Below are 18,904 nucleotides of genomic sequence, written 5' to 3' on the forward strand. Positions count from 1 at the left end.
TGGTGGTTTATTTTTCCTGTTTTGTTTTGAACTTTAGCCCAGCTCCCCGGGACATCTGAGCTCTCTAGGACAGGGCAGGTGGCCCATGTACTTGGGGCTGTTGTGCATATGCTCTCACTAGTGGCTCTAGTGAGTGCTCTGGAGATGTGCGTATGTTGTATTTGTTGGGGATTGTGAATGTTTTTACAAAAAATGTGTATGCTTATTTTATAAAGCTAAAACGAGAGAAATACAGAAAAAAAAGTGTATGCTCATAATATTACTGTTCAGGGATAACCTTTTTAAAATAACAGTTTCTTCTGTATCTATTAATTGGCATTCTATAATGAAGAACTTCCTCTTCTCCCTCATTTATTTACCATTTATTTATTTATTTATATCAATATGGACTCATGTTTTCCTATTTTATTCAATGAGTTATATTTATTTTGATGTTAAAATTGTCCCAGATAGTGGAAGTGCCTTCAGACTGGCTTGTGTCCTTCAAAGTTGTCTTCAGTCATTCTTTGAGTACTTCCTTACTTTCTGGCACAACAAGATGTTTAATGCTCATCTTAGACTTTCCATCTTCCAGCCCTGAAATCAGTCTTTCTTGAAGGAGCCCTGGTTCTTTTTAGTGGATTGTGGTATTTAGAAACCAAGATCTAGGTACTAGGGGTGCTCCTTGTTAGTGAGTATTGCTATTTCTAGGCCTGTCAGCAGAGATAGGAAGTGTATGTGTATACACTCACACATACACAGAAGACAGCCACTTTTAACATCTCACAGCATTTCATTTCAGTTTTTGTAAGTTCCCTTTCAGTATGTTCCTGTTTTTCTTTTTTATATTGAAATTATATTCAGGAAATGTTTTATATACTGAGAGCATTTTCATGTCATTAAAATAATTAAAATTTTTCAATGACCAAGTAATATTGTTAATAATATTTATTTAGCCATTCACTGATTGTTGGACATTTAAATGGCTTTTAATTGTCACTGTTGTAAATAATGCTGTGAGAAGCATTTTTAAACATATTTACCAAGCGAAATTATTGGTCATAATATAGGCACAGGTGGTTTTTGCCAGTTTTATCCCTCAAACTACATATAACCTTTTTATTTTAGAGTATTTTGTTTGCTACCAAATGCCATCAGATTTTCCCTTCCTTGTCTAAAAAGTTTGAGATCTGCAAATTTTGACAAATATTATTATTTTTTATTTGGGTTATTCAGTACTTTGAGCACAAAACAGCTTATGGATGGTTCTGAGTACATTTATATCTGGCTTTGTGACCACATCTGCTATCCTGTGCTTTGCAAGTGAGTGTCTAGATACGGCTGTGGTTTTTTGTTCATTTCTGGATCCAGTCTGTTTAAAAATTGCAGAGTAAAGTGAGTGCATTTTAGATTCCCTGTCAGGATGCCGTGAAAAAATTACATCAAGAAGAAAGCAAAACTGGATTTTGCAAATTAAACCAAACCCTTTAAGTTTACGTTATTATCCCAGGCATGAAATGAAATCTGGTTTAGATATTAGTGGTATCTTTTGATCACAGTACTATAAAGTCATTCAGAAATCAACTTTATGCCATTCTTAGTTGGAATTTTACTTGAATCCCTTGAGGGGTACTTAGTTTTTTCCAGAATCTTACCAATATTAACTCCTAATTTTTGAAGGTCTACTATTTGCTAGACATAAAAATTATTTGAAAATGACTCTATTAGGATTAATTTGGGTATGGCCTATAAAAATATAAAACCTGACTACAGAGGCATAAGGAAATGGAAGTTCATCTTTCTGACAGGATAATTCTAGGGGTGGTAGGCACTTGTTGGCCATGGCTTTTGCTTCTCGGTGGTGTTAGGGCCAACATCTCTTGGTCTTTCCCCTGTGGTCCTAAGATGGCTGTTGCAACTATGCCATCAAATATGCATTCAAGGCAGGAAGAAGCAGAAAGAGCTGTGCCAGCCATACCTGTTTGTTTTTAATCAGAAAAGTAAAAGCTTCCCCAGAATTCCCTTCAGCAAACTTTCTGTATTTCATTGGCCAGAACTGTGTTACGTTGCCACTCCAGGTAGAGCAGGCAAGGTAGAAGGGGTTAGGAATGTGTTTGCTGGGTGACAGTCCTTGTGACATTTATAAGGAAAAAGGGCTATCGCTTGTGGACTGATTCCTAATTACCAGCATTGTTCTCCAGCTGGTTTAGCTACTTAAGGAATGTAATAATAGTCTTGTGTTGAACTGAACATTTGTTTTTACCAAAGTGCGCACCATTCTCATTGTGTTTCCTAAGGACAGGGAGACGTGTCCATATCAACTGCTCGTGCTTTATGGTTTGAATAGGCCAGATTAACTATGGGTACAGTAAATAGGCACTAGCTCTCTCTCCTAGTATCAAAATTTTTAGGGCCAGTAGGTATTGTTAACTTTATCTTAAGTAAGAAGGAAGCAGTAATAGCTTATCCTCGTTTGTTTTTCTTCAGTGGAAAAACAAAAGTGGAAGTAATCTAGTACTATTCTATTCTGTGTCCCATTTGTACACCACAAATAGGAAGCTTTCGTAATTGTTAGAATATCAATATCACTGCATGCTACTTTTCCTCAAGTGAATACTTTTGGTTTTCCTAAGTTATACATATGGCATTCTTGGTGTGCTGGGGGCATAGAGAATTTTTTTTAATGATTTTAAGGTAGTGAAGGACCTTATAAGCATGACCACAAGGCCAGAAACTAAAAGGTAAAATATTAATAGACCTGACTACATAAAAGTCACATTGAAAAAGACATCAAAAACAAAGTTAATAGGTAAATGTTGAACTTGAACAAAAAAATTCCAGCGGATGACATATTTTTCTACTATGTAAAGAGTTTTTACAAATCTCTAAGAATATCCCAATAACAATAATGGACATAGCATGTCAACAAGCAGACTTAAAAATCAAAAAAGAAGGTCAGGCACAGTGGCTCACACCTGTAATCTCAGCACTTTGGGAGGCTGAGGCGGGCGGATCACGAGGTCAGGAGATCGAGACCATCCTGACTAACACGGTGAAACCCCATCTCTACTAAAAATACAAAAAATTAGCTGGGCGTCGTGGCAGGCGCCTGTAGTCCCAGCTACTGGGAGGCTGAGGCAGGAGAATGGCGTGAACCCAGGAGGCAGAGCTCGCAGTGAGCCGAGATCATGCCACTGCACTCCAGCCTGGGTGACCGAGTGAGACTCCATTTAAAAAAAAAAAAAAATCAAAAAAGAAAAATTTCAAGGGCCAAAAACCATAAGCACTTTCAACCTAATCAAAGAAATGCAAATTAATATAATGAGATTTCTTTTAATTTTTTTTTTTTTTTTTTTTTGAGACAGAGTTTTGCTCTGTCACCCAGGCTGGAGTGCCATGGCACCATTTGGGCTCACTGCAACCTCCGCCTCCTGGGTTCAAGCGATTCTCCTGCCTCAGCCTCCCGAGTAGCTGGGACTACATGCATGCACCACCATGCACAGCCCCCCTCCTTTTCGTTGTCCTTATTCAGTTGGAAAATATTAAAAGGATTAGTAATACCCAGTGTTGATGGTGTAAGAAAAACGCACTTTTGCATACTGTTTTTGGAAATGTAATTGGCAAAATCTTTTGGGAGGACTATATGACATTGTGTTTCCAACTTTTTTTTTTTTTTTTTTTTGAGATGGAGTCTTGCTCTGTTGCCCAGGCAAGAGTGCAGTGGTGCAATCTTGGCTTACTGCAATCTCCGCCTCCTGGGTTCAGCAATTCTCCTGCCTCAGCCTCCCGTTGGTCAGGCTGGTCTCTAACTCCTGACCTCAGGTGATTTACCTGCCTCAGCCTCCCAAAGTGCTGGGATTACTGTCGTGAGCCACCGTGCCCGGCCCTGTTTCTGACTTTTAAATGTGTCTGTTAACACAGAAAAATCTACTTGTAGGAGATAGCCTTTAATAGTTGCCAAATACATTTGTGTCAAGGATCTTTATTGCAGTATTGTTTGTAGAAAAATAAAAAATCCAAATGACCCAAACTAAATAATCACAGTAAAATCATTCAATGAATTTATTATTTTTTTTTTCTTGAGACAGGGTCTCACTATTTGCTGGGCAGGAATGCAGTGGTGCAGTCATAGCTCCCTGCAACCTCCAATTCCTGGGCTCAGGTGATCCTCCCACCTCAGCCTCTTGAGTAGCTGGGACTAACAGGTGCACACCACCACACTCCACTAATTTTAATTGTGGTAAAATACATGAAACAAAATGTTCTACCCTTTTGACTTCTTGTTCCCAGAGGCACCTCTGCTTATGGTTCTTAGCTTACCCACATCTGGAAGTAGAAGCCCTCTTCTTTTCCTTAGTTACTCATTGGTTCCAGTTCATCCTTCCACACGCACCTAAATTGGATTAATCCTCAGTGGTTTTGGTGGGGGGTGGCGTGTCCAGTTGCGTATCCTTGAATCCCCCCATATCCCTTTTCCAGTTTGAACTCAGTAAATTTGTCCTTGGTTGACTTAAATTGAAACTGGAACGTAGCTCATTAAGGGAGAGAGAGAGAGATCTTTAACACAGGATATTATCCTGGTGGTGTATCCTGGTGGAGAAAGAAATGCTATCTTTGAAAGGATAGTGGCATCTTCATTTTGTTTCTCCTGTTGTGTGGTCTGAGTAGTGTTATCTATTTAGTTAATTTCTGCTGATACAAATTCTTTTCTCACGCTAAGAATTTTTCTCTTCAAGCAATCTATTTTGTTTTAAACCTTTTAAAATGCAAAGTAGCCAAGTTGTGTCCCTGTGTTACCAAATTTCCCTTTGGGGCATTTCCTTCTAGGTAGATGTTGGATATTGATTTAATGATTTCGGATCTCTTTTGTTAGTGGAAATCTTATGCAACCCCCGATACTTTCTATGTGCTGGTCTAGTAGATCTTTACTCTTCTCCAGTATGAGGTTTACAGGTGGTTTGTATTGCATGCCTGATGAGCATTCCCAATGTTGAAAGAAAACAAAAGAAAGCCCAATTTGTCCATGTATTACGTGTTTGCCTGCAAGGGAGGAGGTTACTATGAGCCTAAAAATGATCCCTGGCTTTGCTAAACCCTTGATGCTCTTGACACGGGACAGCTCAGCTCCCAGGACAGCAGCATCTTTTTTTTTTTTTTTTTTTTTTTTGAGGCAGTCTCACTCTCTCACCCAGGCTGTAGTGCAGTGGGGTAATCTCAGCTCACTGCAAGCTCTGCCTCCCGGGTTCAAGTGATTCTCCTGCCTCAGCCTGCAGAGTAGCTGGGACTACAGGCACAGGCCACCCCTCCCCCGCCTCCACCCCCCCGGCTAATTTTTGTATTTTTAGTAGAGATGGGGTTTCACCATGTTGGCCAGGATGGTCTGGATCTCTTGACCTCGTGATCCACCTGCTTCGGCCTCCCAAAGTCCTGGGATTATAGGCGTGAGCCACCACACCTGGCTGACAGTGTCATCTTTAAGAGGCAAAGGATCACTTGTTTTTGTAGAGCCAGAGCTATCAGTGGCCTAAGGAGAAGAAAAGGCTTGACATCTCATTGGTAGAGAATCCTCTAAGCGTATTATCACCAGCAAGAGCAGGTCAGTACTTTACTTGCATGATTTGCAGGGCTGTTGTTCACTTCTCTATTGAAGTTATTCTAAGCTCATCTAGGACCTTTTAGAAACAGTGCTTACATTGCATAATGTGAAATCCCACCTGCCCCATGCCATTAGACCAGAGGGGGTATGATGTGACCATTAAACATGCTATGCGTATATCAAAATGTCACATGCACCCCATAAATAAACACACATCTAATCTATCAATAAAGAAAAAGAAAAACCAGTGTTGGATACTGATATGGTTTGGATTGGCATCCCTGCCAAATCTCATGTTGAAATGTAATCCCCAGTGTTGGAGGTGGGGCCTGGTGGGAGGTGATTGGATCATGAGGGTGGATTTCTCATCAGTGGTTTAGCACCATCCCCCTAGTGCTGTCCTCATAACGGTGAGTTCTTGAGAGATCTGGTTGTTTAGCAGTGTGTGGCTTCTCCCCTGTCCCCACTCTCTCTCTTGCTCCTGCTGTGGCCTTGTGAGGCGTCTGCTCCCCCTTCACCTTCTGCCATGATTGTAAGCTTCCAGAGGCCTCATCAGAAGCTGGACAGATGCCTGGTGTCATGCTTCCTGTACAGCCTGCAGAACCGTGAGCCAGTTAAACCTCCTGTCTTAATAAATTACCCAGCCTCAAATATTTCTTTACTGCACTGCAAGAATGGCCTAATACAGGTGCATTCCAAAAATGAAAAAAAATAAATGCAGATGATCTCTCACTATAGTTCTAATAAAGTGAAGAATTTGGGGTTATAGAAATAAGCATCTGCTTTTTGCCTGTGTTTTTGACAGACCCTCTGAGGCAGACTAAGTTAATTGTCATTTGTTGTGTGGATGTAAGTCAGTAAAATGCTAGTGTGACAAGACAAATACTGACTGAGACCCCTGAGACAGGAAGAGATGTGTTCCTCAAAACTGGCCACTGACTCAGATTTGGGAAGGGGCATCCATGTGAACCTGCTCTGTTGGCATTGGTTTTGGCTGTCAGGATGGAAAGGGTCTGGTGACGGCAGTCAGCTTGATGTGTGCCAAAGAAAATAGGTGTTTGCCTTGCATTAAATGCTGCTTCAAGGAGAGGATATTAGATAGATTTGATGCTGGTACTGTCTGTTAAAAGTGTAGGTATTGAATTTTTCTAAGTAGATTCCCCCCCATTCCAAAAATGATAGCAAGATTAACATTTTGTAGGTACTCCATTCCTTTGCAAATAACTTAAAGAAATTCTCAATATGTACAGCAAGAGTTTCAATTTTAGCTCCCCATTCTCTCCCCAAAAATAAAAAACCACCTTTCCCACTCCTTTTATAAAGCTGCTGGCATTAAAAAAGAGCAAGGAGAGGATCCTTTAATGATAAGTACTGAGCACCAAATACATTATTGTTTTACATCTGGAGTTTTAGAAAAGAAATGCACAAATGTAATCCAGCCTTGTAAAGTGCTTTGTCAACATTACTGCCACGTTGTTGTTGAGATGCCTTGGTATAATAGAATTTGTACAGGCAATTTATCTTCGGCTTGCCATTTTTGTGTATGGGTCTGCACCCTAAATATGGGCATACTCTACCACTCTACTGATGGTATTCTTTTCCCCCAGTTGGTAACCCAGAAGATAGTTAAACCATTTCTTGCTCCCCCCTACCTATATTTAATAGGAATATGCACTGAATCATGGTGAGATATTCTGGTGTAGCTTGCTCAGCATTTGAGAACACATCAGCTAATAACCCCTGAAATACCCTCCATAGAGCATTTTCTGTTGGTTAAAAACTTGCAAGCAAGAATGGCTAAAGTACAGATGTTTTCTCTGAGGCTTCTTATCTCCTAAAAAGACACAGGTTATTCTGACAGGTGAGACAAGCCCGGGCAAATATGCAACATTGATCTAATCAGCAGGAACAAGAGCGATGTTTTAACTGGGGCTACCTTTTACCAGCATCATTAAAGGCTCCCATTACTCTTTTATTAGAGGTTCCCTCTCTTCCTTATCAGATTACAGAATGAACATAACTCATGGCAGTGATTTGATCTCTTGTTAAAGAGGATTACAGCTTTGCATTAACTCGGATTGACACAGTTTATAATTCGCTTGTTGATTCTCAGGCGGGTAGCACCACACGTTTGACTCCCCAGCAGTGCTGAGGGGAAAGGACCCGCATATATCATCATTAAAGATGGCGTCCAGCACAGAGATAGGGGCACGGGGCCTTCTTTCTCCAGTAATGTCAGAAAGGACAAAGGAAACACTCTCAAGTTCAAACCTAAGGCTTGGGCCAGAGTTTTAAAACTGGGTTGGAAAAAAAACACTGCTGTTGTTTCTTCTATTTTTCCTGATTTGCTACTGTTCAGTCTCTTATTCTAGAGAATTTGCATTGTCAAAATGAAGCCTTGGCTCCAAGCAGGAGCTAGAGTGATAAAAGCACATCTTCTAGAAAGAGATTTGTAGATGCTGAACAGATAAATCCTTCCTCAAAATGGGCCTTTTTGACTATAGTTCTCATTTCTGCACTTATATTCTCATTGCTTCTTCAAAGGATTGTAAATCCTCTTTTTTTCCCAAAGGGATATTTCACATTCTTTAAAGTGTGTGTAAATGTTTCTCTTAAGGACTTGTTTTTTAATTTTTATTATTATTGGCTTTCTAAATATATTGCAATATCTTATAGATATTGTATTAATCACAGCTAAGTAACTTGCCAGTTACTTGCAAGCGGGTAGGCAATAGCTAAGTTTTTCACCTTGATTTACTTAGTCATAACCATGTTATTAATGTTTCCCACAGTGATCACTGAGCCAACAGTCGATTGCTAAGATACCATTTCTGTTTCTAAGTGCAGTTATCCTTCGCTCTGATTTATCCACTGTAAGTCTGTCCCCTGTGTCTGATGGGCAATGAAATAACATAGAATAATCATATCATATTTCACTTACTGAGAGTTTACTATATGCCAGACATTGCACTAAGCCCTTCACATATATTTTCATTTCTTCCTCATAAAAAAAAACCAGTGATTGATGTTATCTGCATTTTATAAGAATGCTAAGGCATAGAACAATTAAGTAACTTGCCTAAGTTGAACAACAAGTAGTGGAACAGGTATGTGCATCTAAGAGTGTGGTCCCCAACCCCCACTGCTATTGCCAGGAAATTAACAAGCTTTTAGAAATATTTGGGAATAATGTGCCACAGGGAAGCCCCCCACCCCCACCTCTAGCCACTCTTTCAAAAACTTATTTGGGGGGGGAAACTTCATTAGATTAAAATGTTCCCCCCCCCACCCTTTCTTTTATAGGAGAGATACTTTCTATACAGAAAGGTTTTGCCTGTCAGTCATTCATATGTTAGTGTGAATCACTGGATTCCCAAACCTGGTTTTATGTTACATCATTCTGGTTACAAAGACCTTAGACCTCATAATTAGCTTTGAATCCTGATCTAGTATATTTAGTCAGTTTATGCTTGTAATTCTGTTCTCTGCCACAGTCAGACAACTATCACCTGCTTTTCTTAGAGACAGTATATTTTTCCCATATAATAAAAATAGTGCATGCTTATGGAAGAAAATTTGAAAAATATAGAAAGGACAAAGAAAAATTTGTCATCCTGCTATTGAGGGTAGAACATTATTAATACTTTTACATGTTTTCTTATAGAATTTTTTGTGTATGTATTTTATACAGATATATACATATGTGTTTGAATCTTTTTTCAGATTAACTTATAGTATAAGCATTTTAATGCCTTAAGTACTTTTAAAAGCATTTTAATAACCTTATAATCTATTATGGAATGTTTATTATTGTGGGACATTTAGGTTGTTTGTAGTTGCCTTTCTTTTCAAGTAGTGCTGCAGTGACCATATATATACAGAAATCTATGTTCTAGGTTTTGCTGTGTCTTTAGAATAGATTTCTGGGTCAAATATCTAAACTTTCTAATGACTCTTGATGAGTTTTACTATGTTACATGACTCTTTTCTTTCCAGCGGAGGCTTATGTCATTTTATCTTTGCTAAGCAGGAGAGCTATCTTTTTTCTTTTTTTTTTTTTCTTTTGAGACGGAGTCTTGCCCTGTTGCCCAGGCTGAAGTGCAGTGGTACAATCTCGGCTCACTGCAATCTCCGCCTCCCAGGTTCAAGTGATTCTCCTGCCTCAGCCTCCCAAGTAGATGGGACTACAGGCGTGTCCTATTACACCCGGTTAATTTTGTATTTTTAGTAGAGACGGGGTTTGCCATGTTGGCCAGGCTGGTCGCCAACTCCTGACCTCAGGTGATTCACCCGCCTCGGCCTCCCACAGTGCTGGGATTACAGATGTGAGCCACCGCACCTGGCCGAGAGAGCTACCTTTTAAAAAATATTTCCTATTTAGATATAAAAGTTACTTATTGTTTTTAAGTTCATAACAAATGACACCTTATTGAGGGCGTATAATATGGTAGGCAGTGGGCTATAATCTAATGTTTATTTTCTCTTATAATAGTAAATTTGAAGAGTATTAATCATGTATTTGTATCATTTGTAGTTGTTTTTATCCTTTGCCCATTTTCTTTTTGAGTTTTGACTTTTCTTTATGAATTTTCTTCCTGTATGAATTTTCTATATTATGGCTATATTTATGGTTATATAACATTTCCTGGTTTTTGTAGATTTTTGCATTTTGCTTACCTGTCAATATTAATGATTTTTATTGGTCACATAGAAGTTTTACTTTTTAACCTAAATAAATATATAAGAACCTTTTTGTGGGGGGTGTTTTTCATTGTTTTATGATTAGGCAATCTCTCCTGTGTCCTAGAACAATTATTCACCTATATTTAATTTCATCTGAATTTTTTTTCTTTTAATCTACTTGGAGCATTATTTTAATATATTGTTCAATGATCTTCACTTTTTATTTCTACTGCCTCTGTTTTTGAGTCCAGATCTTTTTTTTTTTTTTCTTTTTTAACAAAAGACAAGGTTTTACTCTGTTGCCCAGGCTGGAGTACAGTAGCACAATTGTAGCTCACTGCAGCCTCGAACTCCTGTGCTCTAGTGATTCTCCTGCTGCAGCCTCCCAAGTAGCTGGGATTACAGGCACACACTACCACAACCAGTTTTTTTTTTTTTTTCTGTAGAGACGGGATCTTGCTATGTTGCCCCAGCTTGAACTCCTGGACTCAAGCAGTCCTCCCACCTTGGCCTCCCAAAGTGCTAGGATTACAGACATGAGCCACCACTGCACCTGGCCTTTTATTTTTTTATTTTATTTTATTTTTTTTTGAGGCAGAGTCTTGCTCTGTCACCCAGGCTGGAGTGCAGTGGCACCATCTCGGCTCATTGCAAGCTCCACCTCCCGGGTTCACGCCATTCTTCTGCCTCAGCCTCCCGAGTAGCTGGGAGTACAGGCACCCGCCACCATGCCCGGCTAATTTTTTGTATTTTTAGTAGAGACGGGGTTTCACGGTGTTAGCCAGGTTGGTCTCGATCTCCTGACCTCATGATCCGCCCACCTCGGCCTCCCAAAGTGCTGGGATTACAAGTGTGAGCCACCGTGCCTGGCCAATTTTTTTTTTTTTAATTCCCACATCGACTATTACACTAACAGCGTATTAACCAATAGTCTCTATTCTCATCAGTTCTGTGTTTTGTTGCCAGATTCACCTTCCTCCAATATCACATGCTGCTCTTTGCCTCTAGCATAAAACCCAGACTCTCAAGCCTGCCAGTCAAGGCCGTCGATGACTTGTTGCCTTGCTGCCTTTCTCTCCTTATCACCTATTTCACCCCGTGTGCTGTCCAGAGCAGACACCTGCAATCCCTGGGACGCACTCCCTATTCTGCACGTCTGTTCATTCTGCTCACAGCCTGCAGCATCTCCCACCCCCGTCTCACTGTTGTTTCCTGTTGAAATATTCAGTCATGAGGTCACCAGCCTTTCTAGGGAGACTTCAGATTCTCCACCGCCACCGAGCAGGTGGCTTTTTCTTCTTTGAACCCATTCTGTTTGTTCCTCCCTAACAGTTAGACTGTTAACTGTATAACAGTTCACAGACGCACTTATTGGGGGTTTTTTCTTGCTAAGAATGTTAACTGAAAAGTCAAAGAAGTATGCCTGTGTGTACTGTAATCTTGTATTTGGTATTATCGAGATTTTATGTTCATATATTTGGAATAATATATTTAAATTTCAATTGTAGTATTTGCAAAACACTTCACTTAAGGTCTTTTTCCAGTTATTGGCCTCCTCTGAGCTCGGCAGCTGACTCAGTATTCCTGAGCACCTTATGCCCTCGCTCGTATGCAGTGCCACCCTGGGAAGCTTTCTTTGTGGGCCGTGGTTTCTTTCTTTTACATAGTGAAAACAGGCCTCTTGTTCACTGGATTCTTGAGAATAAAATGTTCTTTTTAATTTTTTAATTTCTGAGAAGGACTATTTTAAATGGAACCCCTAACAGATAATTATTTAAATAAACAAACTTTGTGTTTTCACATCTGTGTATTACGCCACTGTCCCTCAGCATGCAATACAGACATAGCCATTTCTGTGCAAACCCCAAAAGAAGTTGGGTAGAGGCTTCCTGTCTGAGATGCTTTTAAAGGCCTCCAGCTTGTGGCCGCGCACGGTGGCTCAAGCCTGTAATCCCAGCACTTTGGGAGGCCGAGGTGGGCAGATCACGAGGTCAGGAGATCGAGACCATCCTGGCTAACACGGTGAAACCCCGTCTCTACTAAAAATACAAAAAAAAAAAAAAAAATTAGCCGGGCGTGGTGGCGGGCGCCTGTAGTCCCAGCTACTCGGAGAGGCTGAGGCAGGAGAATGGCGTGAACCCGGGAGGCGGAGCTTGCAGTGAGCCGAGATCGCGCCACTGCACTCCAGCCTGGGGGACAGAGCAAGACTCCGTCTCAAAAAAAAAAAAAAAAAAAAGCCTCCAGCTTATACATTTGTTTACAGTTTGCCGTTTACAAGATTATTTTTGCAACTGCCCTATAAGATGAAGATGAGTTTCTTGCCTCTTTTGCTGAAATCTCTCCAAATCATCTCACTTCTTTAATATGTCTTTCTCTGCTTCCACGTCACTTTGTATAGATCCATATTATATATAGCGTCTACCACCAGGTTGTTTCCTAATTATTCATAGGTTAGGTCTCCATGCTAAACCATTGCACTGCTTGAGGGCCAGCTCCTTATTTTGTTCTTAGCTCATGGCCATGTTGGAAAAGACCCAGAATGAAAGGTTCTCCTCTGGGACTTCTGATTCCCAGCCCTTTGCTTAGAGGGTTTTTGGGGTCATTTTCACTTAGGATTGAACCCTGGGAAAGGCTCTCTCAAAAACACTCTTACATTTCCATCGCTTCCAAGACCCTAAACTTTGTATACACTATAGGTTTTCTCCTGCTATATACTATATACTGTAGGTTTTCTGTGCTATTTAAACCAGGTTTGGTTCTGATGGCCTTCCTATAAATTATTACAGGTCAAGTGTCACCTATGAGGAATTCTTGGGTCCAGAGGAATTTCGTATTTCAGATTTTCTAAGATTTGGAAATATTTGTATTATCCCCGTTCAGCATGCCTAATCTGAAAATCTGAAATCTGAAGTGCTCCAGTGAGCATTTTCTTACAGCATAGTTCGTGTCGGTGGTCAAAAAGTTTTAGATTTTGGAGCATTTCAGGTTTCAGATACTTGGATTAGAGACACTCACCATGCAGTTACTATGGAGCATGAAGAACCTCAGCAGGGCTCTGCAGTGATTTATAGCTTTAGGTCAGTGTTCTGGACTCTGCTTTCAGGATTTTTCTTTAGGAAGAAAACAGTTCTGGAATGGATTCTGTAAGTGCATTAACAAAGCATAAAGGCCTGGCTGCTTTGTTATTTTTAGTGTTGGTATTAAGTGTCAAGCTAAGAAAGAATATTTAGATCGAGGACCTTACCTCGTTAGACTTGGAGTTCAAGTTGCTGGCAGCACCTGGTCATGGGAAGCTCTCACCAGCCACCCTCAGAAGTGAGGTCTTGAATGAGCCACAACCACACCCTACGCTTTACCACTGTCTCCCTGGGGAGCAGAACACTTTATAAACATTAATTCTTTGACCCCCTGGGCACCTCCACTTACAAGGTAAATAAGACTGAAGGCCTTTCTTCTACAATATAGATGAGGAAACATCAGCCCAGAAGGGAAATTACTTGATGAGAGACAGGCGAGCAGGCGTGGGCCCAGGGGTGTTTGGAGTCTCAGTAGCTGACCTGCAGCAGCACTGGTGGCTGCGGACACCCAGGAGACACAGTCCTGTTCTGTTCCCCTTTCTGCTTCTCAGAGGGTAGTGGGGGTTGGGCCTTTTGTCTCTTGTATGGAATGTGAAATGCTGCAAAGACGAGCAATTGTTCTTCAATGCTTTGTGCTCCCCTGTAAGAAAGAAGAAATCAATACACATTTTCTCATACACACACTTGGCAGCACTCTGCCTCCTCTTTCACAGCTCGGTCCTACAGGGGGAAGCACAACTATGCAGCCAGGCAGACTCTTCAGGGTTCAGGGGAAGAAATGCAAACTGCTCACTTTGCACTTAGCAGTCAGGCTTTTTAGAGCCAATCGTATAACTGGCTGAGGTAATCAAACTGCTGACTTCAGGGGCTAGCTGGTGAAACGAGCAGGAGGGATGCCCTGTTGCAGGCCCCCTGTTGCAGGCCTGCTCAGTGCTGCTGGGGAAAGCTCACCTGGCAGGTGTTTAGGACAGATGCTCCTTTTGCTGAATTTCTGATTTGCAGAGGCAGGAAGGAAGTTCTTTGAAGGATACTATTAAAAACCAAAAAAATACGGACAGATTGAGAGCAGCCTTTTTTTTTTTTTTTAAACAATAGGCATACAGTCCGAACAAGAGCCCCATCTCAGACTGGATTTTATTTTTTCATCAGAAAATGTGGTATCGATATCTGTAATTTTGTCTTACAGCTCACTGCCAGTAAACAGTAGTGTGGGATGCGAATAAAAAAGAATTTGCTGCCCTTGTTAGGAGAAATGGTAGCTTGGGTGTCAGAAGAGCCTTGCAGGACAGGAGATGAGTTTAGGGGGAGGGCGGGGAGCGGGGACTCGGGCTTCGGGGTCCTTCGCGCGGAGGAGACCATTAGACCATTAGAGTGTACGTGGGATCACGGGGCGGGGGGGTGTCAAGAGAGGAAGCCAAGAGCAGAACCTGGGAGAAGGAAGGCAGAGGAGAGCCAGGAGAACACATGCTCCTTGAACGCCCTGGGGGAGACTTCCGGGCAGGGCAGCTGGCCAGCAGCTGGAAGGGCTTGCTCCCGAGGCCCCAGCGGTTCCTCTGCAGAGCTGGCACTTTGCATTTGCTCACTTAGTAGTTGCTTCTTGTGCGTTTTGGTTGGTACCGGATTTCTAAGCAAAAGAAATCCTCCAACTTATTACCAGAAGTAACAGCAGAGTGCCTTGCCGAAACTCTGTGGGTTGACATTGAATACCCTCACTAATTCCTGCATGTTGAAGTTAAGCTAGAGCTGAGCAATGCATCCTGTGCTCCCCCAACACACACACACACACACACACACACACACACACGCACATGCCCTGAGTTGTTGGGCAGCATCTGATACGGATACAAATGTAACTGGAATGTCAGTCTCACCTTCTGTGTGGTTGGGGGAAGTGATTCACGTCTAAGCAGTGAAGCATCCCCTGGCTTTTAACAGGAGCTGTTAGAGGGGCTGCTGTTTGAACAAGGAGCTTCATCTTCCTGAAGCCAGCAGTCACAAAACCGTAAACACAACACCAGCCAACTCTATTGCGGGGACCGTGGTGGCTTGATGTTAATATTAAACATCTCCAGCAAGGCAGAGAGCCCTGCATCCCAGGTCCGGAATAAAAACAAATAAAAATAAAGAGAAACCCTGCTAAAAGCAGTGTGGTGATTTGTCGTCTTTCCTTTGTGAGGCCATTTGTCTTCTCTCACATCAAATCTGTTATAAAACAGTCAAACTGTGAAAGTGGAAATCATTCCAGGAATATGGAATGTTGATGCGTGGAAGGAGGGGCGCCCCTTTTGTCTGAAGAGTGGCTCCTCCCCCACCCCCCGCTTTTTCGCAAGTCCGCTAAGGTAAATTATTTTTCTTTAAAATAATGTGGAAGATTTGAAGCTAGTAGTAGGGATGGTGGAAGTTTTGAGTATTTTTCTTCCTTTGTTAAAGTGCAGGGGATTTGTAACTGGCTTGAGTAAGGAGGAAGCACAAGTGAGAAGAAAACCTGTCCACGTGCAGTCCCCTTCTCGCCCCCATCCCTCTCCCCTCTCCTGCCTGTTCCCCAGCCTCTCAGTTCATTTGTTTGGGGCCTGAACCTGCTTCTTGGAACATTTATAAATCTTGAGTCTGTCTGATCTTTAGGGGACAGGCCAAAGGCCGTGTGTCACCATGTGTAATTTAGAGCTGTAGGGCTAAAAGCTTTTGCAGAGGTTTGAAGGACCTAGTTCTGACCTGACCAAAAGAACGAATTGGAACAGACCTTCTAGAGTCTCCTTCAAGCACTGGGGAGGATGGTGATGAGAGCAGACACACCGGGTAATTTATGAGCTGCCCTGACTGTTGGCTGGGTCCACTTAGAAATGAGTCATGTACTGCCACCTTGTGGCAGATTTGGCGGCTGCGGTTTTGTTGTTTTGGAACCTTGTGAAGAGTTCAGCTAGTGTCGGTTTGGGCATGATTTGCCTTTTATCTAGATTTAGGTAATTAGTGATAGATAAGGGGTGTCTGTGAGTCATTCTTATTTTGCTAAGTTGATCCTGTTAAGAAATAAGTCTTCGCTGAAAAAAGGCTGCTTTCTTTCCCCTTTACCTCCTTTCTTCTGCTTTGTGGTTTTTTTATGGGGGTTTTTGTTGTTGTTCAGTTTTGGTTTGTTTTTTGGTATGGAATTATGAGATTTCAGGAGAGAAGCCTGTGATCCTCCTTTGGTTGTTGGGGGATGTTAAGAGGAGAGTGAGGGAGAGTACGTACCGACTTTTTGGCTGTATTCAGAAATCCTAAGTTTTCTACTATAGTGATTTTTGTGTCATTCTGACTAAATAGTAACTCCTTATAAGCACTGTGTCTTTTTACTTGGATTACTTTCCCAGCAATCCAGCCCTCTTGGGGAGCTAAGTTTTTCTTTTTTCTTTTTTTTTTTTTTTTAGATGGAATCTCACTCTTTTGCCCAGGCTGGAGTGCAGTGGCACAATCTCGGCTCACTGCAACCTCCGCCTCCCAGGTTCAAGTGATTTTCCTGGCTCAGCCTCCCAAGTACCTGGGATTACAGGCACCCACCACCACGCCTGGCTATTTTTTGTATTTTTAGTAGAGACGAGGTTTCTCCATGTTGGCCATGCTGGTCTCAAACCCCTGACCCCAGCCTTGAGGAGCTAAGTTCTAATGCGTTTCACCCTGTCTGGGCCCGTTCCCATGACATACACAGGGCTGCCCCTACCACACAGCTCCAAAGAGCACAGGGCGATTGCCTGCCATTTGGATCAGTGTTTCTCCTTTTAGGTCATAGAGACACTTCTCAAATATCTTTCTCTCATTTGTAAAGTCACTGATACAGAGTAGGATGGATTTGGGTCGGGGAAAGCAAAGGAATGATGAAAGGAGGGTGCCATTTTATCCCTCATGTTGGTTGGGAGCAACCGTAATGCATGCACACAGGTCCTCAGCATGTTGCTCTGTCTCATTCCGTTTCTCATGATCATAGATGACGATGCCATTTATACAATGGGGACTTTGCTTAGTGCTATAAAAACAGTATGTTTAAGGAAGATATTGTCACCATCTTACTGATGAGGAAGCTAAGATTCAGGGGGGCTAAGCAATTTACCTAAGGTCCTAGACCCAGTAAGGACCTGAGCCAGTCAGAACCAGCTCTGACAGCACCTTCCAGCCCCTCTGCATTTGTGATGCCATGCTCTATGCCATATAAAAGCATTCGCCTTGTTCTATTTAACTGTTCAAGATTTCTATTAAGCTGGCTTCTCTAAGTATATAAGAAAAGAAAGCTGCTGTCCAAGCCGGGCACGGTGGCTCACGCCTGTAATCCCAGCACTTTGGGAGGCCGAGGCGGGCGGATCACGAGGTCCGGAGATCGAGACCATCCTGCTAACACGGTGAAACCCTGTCTGTACTAAAAATACAAAAAAAAGTTAGCCGGGCGTGGTGGCGGGCACCTGTAGTCCCAGCTACTCGGGAAGCTGAGGCAGGAGAATGGCGTGAACCTGGGAGGCGGAGCTTGCAGTGAGCCGAGATGCCGCCACTGCACTCCAGCCTGGGCGACAGAGCGAGACTCTGTCTCAAAAAAAAAAAAAACAAAAGGAAAGCTGCTGTCCTGGGGTCTGTAGACATTTTTAAGAGGAAAATGGAGGAGTGAGTAGCCTTTGCCCTTTGGCCTACTTTGGTTTCTGGCAATCAGAATGGAGGCACGTGCTTTATTGGAGAAGGATCCCTTTGTTTGGTGCTGTTAGCACGTGCCAAGTGATAATTGGCAAGACATCTTTTTCCGCAGACATTTGGGAGGCCCAGATAGAACAGAAGAGAGTGGAGGCCTTGGGAAGACAGAGAGAAGTATGTGTTCAGAATGCAGGAGAGATGGAGTCCTGCTGCACCTGCTTTGGGCTCTTGAGGGCTGCGGGTTCCGAGGACCTTGCTTTTGGAGCTTTAGCAAACGGAGGGCTCATAGGAGTGCAGTCAGGATGGCAAGCAGACTCAGTCACAGGAGGAATGGAGGGAACTGAGGCCACTGAACCTGGAAAAGAACAGATTTAGTTAGAGGAAGACATCAAATAGTTGAAGTGCTGCCACAGGGAATAATAGTCAGCCTTACTTCTCTCCTGGCTTTAGAGGGACAAGAGCCCATGGCTGTAAGTCCTAAAATGACAGAATTGGGTTCAGCAGGAAGAAGAATGTTTGTGTGTCTCCCCAAATAGAGTGGTTTGTCTGAGACACACTTACTGCATGTATCCACCTTCCCGATCTAGCTTCTGCTGTGCCTTTCATGTCTTTGTAAACCTCCACAAAATCTAACAAAGTTTAAATAAGCATTCAAATATTTTTAATTAATTGATTATACCTGTAGTATGTTAGGTTTTGAGGCCAGGAATCATATACATCTAGTACATGTTTAAGCTTCCACCACACTAAGCAAATTGTTTTCAAAGACAAACGTGAAAAAAGGCAGCATCAGTACATCACCAATAATGTTAAAAGCACACATCTGTCATCGGTGACCGCGCTGGTCAGTGCAGAGCAGGTGTGTGTGTGAATCTCTGCGCTGACTGACCATATCTGGGCGGACTCTACTTGTAGGGTTTCA

General features: G+C 42.1%; 1 protein-coding gene and 1 long non-coding RNA gene across 3 annotated transcripts in view; one reads left to right on the plus strand and one right to left on the minus strand.

Moving 5' to 3' along the window:
• The window catches only part of AATF (apoptosis antagonizing transcription factor), a 112,350-nt gene that overhangs the window by 87,194 nt on the left and 6,252 nt on the right, over positions 1-18,904 (plus strand). The gene's annotated exons all lie outside the window — the stretch shown is intronic.
• LOC134735212 (uncharacterized) lies at positions 13,889-15,305 on the minus strand. Its single transcript, XR_010118049.1, has 3 exons — positions 15,207-15,305; positions 14,287-14,365; positions 13,889-13,975 (listed from the first exon to the last, which is right to left on the minus strand). It is a non-coding gene; the product is annotated as an uncharacterized lncRNA (long non-coding RNA).

The sequence above is a fragment of the Symphalangus syndactylus genome, chromosome 20 (assembly GCF_028878055.3).
Source record: "Symphalangus syndactylus isolate Jambi chromosome 20, NHGRI_mSymSyn1-v2.1_pri, whole genome shotgun sequence".
In the NCBI taxonomy this organism is placed as follows: domain Eukaryota; kingdom Metazoa; phylum Chordata; class Mammalia; order Primates; family Hylobatidae; genus Symphalangus; species Symphalangus syndactylus.